Below are 6,461 nucleotides of genomic sequence, written 5' to 3'. Positions count from 1 at the left end.
ACTTCAGTTGGTAGAGTAACAGCGTGTGAGACGGAGCCTGCTGGACCTGGACCTGGACAAGGGCCTGCCAAAGAGTATTTGTTAAAATCAAGTCCCATACTTTCTGAAAAATATGCAAACTTTAATGTAGGTCTACATTAAAATGAGTAAAGTCTGTCCGATTTGGAGGTCCCAGCCAAACCACTCTCCATTAAAAGTACTAACTCCATCAAAATGCCCAGGTCCTTTAGGTCATGACAACAATGCTGTGGCTAAAGACAACGTTTGACAATGCCAGTGCCTCTGGGCTTTATTCAGACCTGATGCTCCACTAATAATGTTCCAGAGATGTAAACACAAGTTTAATATTATTCATTTTACACTTAACTTTGTAGGAGTGAATCAATCTTAGTTAACTTTGCCAATTTAAGACACCAGTTACATAAGGAATAAAAAGGTAAAGTTACAAAGAGCAAGAATCTTAAAAATTCTCTCATGCTTTTAAACGTTTGCCCTTTGGCTGGCAGGTGTACAGGTGCACCTCTAGGCGAGAGGCTTTTCATTTCTTTCCTAGCTGTACTCACTTTTATCGGTAATGCTGCTGTAGGTCGAGCAAAACTGCTCTTGCCGTGACACAGAAATACACTAGTGAATTACCATGTACAATGGTCACATTTTTTCTGCCACTTTGCACGAATGGAGCAAAGTTTATGTGAGAGGGTGACACTAGAGGGCAGCACTGTGTCAGCAGCACGTTATTATGGAACCCATGCAACTTCTAGACAAGACCCACCCTTCAATAGCATTCACACTCTACTATTGTCCAGGCCTCCATGCTTACACAAGGTAACATAACCAGATTTGTTCAGGTCTTATCCCCCTGACCAATCTGCTATCCTAACCTTAACCACCCAAGGTCAATGCCTAACCCCAACTAATCGAGCTGCTTCGTAGGGCGGGACTTGCTTAGAAGTTACGTGGGATCCATAGGAACGCGTCAGCAGCCTGATTTGCTGTATGGCAACGGGCCGGCATCCCACACTGGGAAATAAGTGTTTACAGTCTGAATTACTATTTAGCATGACCACATTCCTTCCCTAACTTTAACCAAGTAGTTTTAGTTGCAAGCTTTATCTTGCACGACAGAGCCCACAGATGCCTCCTAGTGGTTGTTGGTGCACAAAACTCAATTATAAAGCAAATTAACTCGCGTGCCCCCTGCTTGTACCGTGACAATGACGCTGCACAGGGCTGTTACTGTTTCTGTGGCAGAGTGACAAAAGAAAAGATAGACAACTATACAGTGCTATCACTTAGTGTACAATTAAATCCATCTTTTTAGAGATCATTCACTCCACGACACACTACCCAAATGAAATGGCAGGAGCTTCTAGCAGCTGAGTATACCTGTGAAGCACCTCCGAACCAAAGTTAAATTATAGAAAGACCCAGAAAAGGACAAAGTGCATCAAGTTCAGAAGGTTGACGAGGACGTTGAATGTGGGCATCAGAGCACTCTTTGTTATAGGCACAAGCATAGAATGGCATTGTGGGATTGCTTTGTAAAGGCTCTTTTCTTGTGCCAGCCTTCCATCGCTCCTTTTACTATCAGACTCTGTCTCTTCAAACCCATGGCTATTAATGAGCAAACTGCCTTGTACGGGAATACAATAGTCCACTAGTTCCCGTTTCCTCGACACTCTGCAGGGAAAAACATCCCCACAGCTATCCCTGCAGTGGAACTACAAGTGTTTTAGTAGTTCATCTTGTGGTCAGTCAAAGTCATGGCCTTGAACAAGCACTGATATACGGCCTCCATGAAGTTAATTCTATGAATTACTTTCCTGTGTTTAAGCTGAAGAGCTTAAAACACATGCGGCCAACATTTGTCCTCTCACTGTGCTGGGCACTGCTTTTTCCCCTCCTGACGGCAAGAGTGCTTGAAGCAGCCGCTCTGTGGACCTTCACAGACACCCAATACTAAAAGCACTTTTCTTTCAGCCAGGCAATCGGAGATGCCATTTGAACAGCCTCCCGTCTCGCTAACGGCACTCCACTGTTTCCACAGCCCCCTTAACGCAGACCTTTCCTGTGTGTGTGTGTGTGTGTGTGTGTGTGTGTGTGGGGGGGCCATGCTCTTCACACTTTTAGAAGAGATGTCGCTTAACTCCTTGACAGACTGGAGGTCAGAGCAGCACACTCTTGAATCAATCTACAGTCCTTTTGATAGATTAATAAATACAAAAAAAAAACAATTAAAAACATCCAAACGTTTAATTTACCAATAATTTCTAAAAATGTGATTATTTGCTTATCTTTGGATTTTTTAAATGTTGGGTAATCAAAATAAGACATTTGATGGTGTTACTTTGAGCTATTTAATATTGTGATTTGCATTTTTCATTGTTTTATAGATCAAATTATTAATCTAGCAAATAATCTGCCGGTTATTCAGTTATGAAAATAATTTTAGCCCTACTTTGAACGGTGTCTTGAAGCCACCCTTTATGCTGTCATACAAACTAGTTTTTCAAGTATACTCTGTTCTTTAAGCCAAGTAGTTCAGTATCTTGCTCAACAAAAAACAAACCGTTTCTGGGACATTTTGTTCCTTTTTATCATCTGTGCGAGTCAGAAAGGTAGCTGCTGTCTGCGCCACCGGGTTCTCCAATCAGAGACAAACTGCCGGAAAATATACTGTAGCTACGGGAGTCTGCCAGAGTACGTCATACAGAAGCGATGAATGGCTGCACCTTCAGTGGTGACCTCCATTTCCTGACATGCATTGTTTAAATTACTCGAAAAATAGGATGTGAGCTGGATCACTTCTAAAAAGAGGGGGGGGGAAATCGTTTTTCCAAAAGGGTACTAAATTAACAATGACTAAAATTCCTCCAGCTGTCGATAATTCGGCATTAGCACTAAAGAAGTGAGCAGTCATTAAGTTTCAGATACTGGCCAGGATTCCCTTTTTTCATGTGCAGAACTGATAAGGCTGCATAGTAAAGAATGAAGTAACACGTCTAGGGAGAAGACAGAAATGAGGAGTCTCATGGGAAGCTGTGATGAAGGACAAACATAGCTAATCCCTGGGGCTATCACCATATTATAGATTTCATCTCTACTCCACTTTGTATTTAATCAATCCCTGTGTCTATTGCAGCATCCCAGAGGGATAACAGATTTATCTAGCCGGCTAACAAAAGTCCCAAAACCTTCAGTCTGAGATGGAAACAACACCAACAACGCTTTAAAATCTTGCTTATGCTTTGGGATGCTCCTGGATGCTAATAAAACTGATTAAAGTAAGGGAAAAGGGTATACTAAAGCACTCAATATGTCCGAGGGACCAAGTGTTTTGGTTTTCTTGAGTTAAGCACTGTCCAGAGTGTGGTCCACTTGGATACAATGCCGGCTATCTATTAAAGTCTTTAAACTCTGAATCTCACAGCGTAAGCGCTTTAGGAGTGATCAGCAGCTCATCACAGCAAACTAATGAAAACCGAGGGTTTTCTTTATGTCTGTCTCTGGGCTATCTGCTCATATTGATCTTTTGAATTGAGTTGTGTACAGAGTAATAAAATTTCTGGGCTTGGCATTCTGTATGCTGGTGGCATCACATTCCAGTCTATCGGACAGTGACTTCATGCCGAGCCAAGGAGACCCATTACTCTCCAAGAGCAAACTGACAGAAATACGACTTGAGCTCATGATGGGTGCTGCAGGCTTGTGTGTCCTCTAAATACGAGGATGTAAGCTGGGATCACAGGTAATTCTATAGTATGATGCCGAGACATCCAGTGCTGGTTAAATATTCTTAAAACTTTCTTAAAAAATGTAAAAAACATTATCCTTCTAAAGATGGGTCATCAGATCACATCTTAGTGCCATGGATATCTGTGGAGACATATGGATGTGGAATGAAAGAAAACTGGTTGGCAGACTCTGCGTGCTGTGGACGCACTTGGCTGTGTTTTAAGAGTCCCCTTAAGAACCAAGTACTCACGTCTCCTCCCCGTAATGACTTTACCTACGACATTTAATGTGCTAATTTGTTTCATAAACTTGGTTAATTTGCGGCCTAATTATAAGCAGACGCATTGGTTCCCCATTGCCCCTCTCTCAGGGGAGGAGTTGCAGGGTTATTGGTTTCCTCTTATCTGCCGTATGCTAACAGACCACAGATGAGCAGCAAAGCCTCGCAACGTGCCAGTTTGGCAGCCGTCGTCTCTTAACAGGACTCGGCACAGCAAAACAGTCACCTTGCTTGCTCAGTTACCTAAAAGTTGCTCTTTTAACAGAGCTTGCTTTAAAACGCTCTGGCACACACCATTTAACTGCAGGGTTAAGATTATGAAGCCTGAAATAGTACGGCAGGGAAGCACGTTACGAATGGCCTGCTGCTCTTGCTTCAGGATGGAGAGGTAGATGCCTCATGCATGGACAGCTGGTAGTAACACTCAGGCAGCTCCACAAGTGGACGGCTGCACCTCAACACAGAATCCGTCTGTTGCAAACATCCTCTGTCAAGTCACTTAGAGGGCTGTCAAGGATTTACTTCTAAACACTTGTTTAGCAGCAGCAACTGTAGAGAACGTAGGTAATCAAGTGAATCAAGTGAAGTGCAAGTGAAACTGCTTGTTCATGTGTCTGTTCAACTCCTTGTATGTTACTGTGCATCCATATGCATGTAGATGCACAACTATTAATATCTTGGCAGTTCCAGGGATGGGCATGATTAATTAGACAATCGATAATTGATCATTAAGAATTTTGATCGATTTTGTTATACTAATGCAGGTTGCATTGCGTAGTGTGAATCTTGAAGAATTTAAATGAATGAAGTTTTAAACTATTGGATTTGCCCAGAGCCTCTCTGGATCGGCCATAACCAATCGCTAACGTTAGGTTGTAACGTATTTCATGCTCAAGAGCGCTAGCTCGCAGCTGCTTTAGAGCAGCGCATATATCGTCAAGTTTAGCTTAACTGAACATCCAGTTTAACTGCCACAAGTTGTTCTTCTTGTAATAAAAGATCTCATAGAGGAAAACAGTATAATTTTTTTTTAAAGATTTGTTTTGGGGCATATTCAGGCCTTTATTTGACAGGACAGCTGTGAACACGGGCACGCTGCGTTGAGGAGTGAACCTCTATACAGGGCGCCCGCTCTACCAACTGAGCTATCCGGGTGCCCACACACTTTTTTTTTGCATTTTTAAAATTTATAAAAACCAAAATAATGAATTTTAATATAAAAAAAATATAATCATTAATCGATAGTCAATTGTTAATTCTCCCGACAATCGACTGAGTAAATTTACTTAAACGCCCATCAGTGAACTAAAGCTAATGATTCCCAGATGGCCGAAGCATTGTGATCACCTTGACGGAAGGATTGGGGAAACCAAAAAAGAAAAAAAAAAAAAAAGAAATGCAAGTTTTGGGCTGAATCAAGGGACAAACTAAAACCGCTGCTGTCACAGCAGCGAGTAGAGTAAAGAATGCAGTACTGTAGTTCAATGGGAGAGGTAAAAATAGATGCCATCAAAAGAAGGACAAAAAGGGGAATACAGCGAAAGTGTGATTTTCTTAAGTGTACTGACAGTTCGAGGCCAAACACCCAAACAGAGCAGCGGCTTCTGAGCACATCAGTGTCAATGCTTCAGTCCTCGTTACATCCAAAATAGTTGGCAGTTTTGGTTGAGTCATGCTTTGCTGCTTGGCCTGATCCAGCTGACGCCATTGTCAGCCATCATTATTCACCCTCCTCAATATCACCAGGTACCTTCAATAAAAGATTGCGTTCGGTTCAATTGACCTTTTAGTACTCTTGATCAGATGCTTTATTTTGCTCTGCGACTCTGTATCTCTGCTAAAACTCAAAAGATTCTCCTGGCGTCATTAAGTTCACTTTACCATGGCAACAGCAGCTGCTGTACTTAACAGGCAAACTTATAAGCACACTTACAGCCGCAATGCCATTTGAACAGTCCTGGTTTTGAATGATGATTTGAATCAACAGTGCATTAGTCTAATGGATTAACAGGAGCACGTTCTCACCTGCTGGCTCTCTTGTTGCTGCATTTCCATATTACTTGGCTGCTGTGTTTCAAATTATTATAAGACCAGCACTAGCAATGCCTGAGTTGGCGAGGACAAGAATATTAAGCCATTGCGATCTGTTATTTTCCACATGATCAAACTACAGTTAGTTAAATGTACCCAAGTCGAATCTGAGTCAAGCAGCGGAACAAGGGTGAAGAAATAAGGCAGTGACACTCCCATTACCACCTTTTCTCTACAGTTGGTTGACAGGTGTGTAATAGACTTAGAAGAGTGGCTGGATTTGGATGCATTTAATTCCCATTTCAGCTTTACCAATATCCTCGACACACTCTCCCAGATAATATTCCATAGGTTTACGTTTTGGCCACAAGTTTTTATTATTTCCATCTTGTTTCTGAGACATACGTCCCCCCCC

The 6,461-nt window shown here is 42.0% G+C and overlaps 1 protein-coding gene across 1 annotated transcript in view; it reads right to left on the bottom strand.

Moving 5' to 3' along the window:
• The window catches only part of si:dkey-97m3.1 (fatty acyl-CoA reductase 1), a 40,437-nt gene that overhangs the window by 18,361 nt on the left and 15,615 nt on the right, over positions 1 to 6,461 (bottom strand). The window lies entirely within an intron of this gene.

This window comes from Etheostoma spectabile, chromosome 23, assembly GCF_008692095.1.
Source record: "Etheostoma spectabile isolate EspeVRDwgs_2016 chromosome 23, UIUC_Espe_1.0, whole genome shotgun sequence".
Lineage (NCBI taxonomy): Eukaryota > Metazoa > Chordata > Actinopteri > Perciformes > Percidae > Etheostoma > Etheostoma spectabile.
Note: the sequence above shows the minus strand (reverse complement) of the source record. Positions and strands in the feature narration are given on the sequence as shown.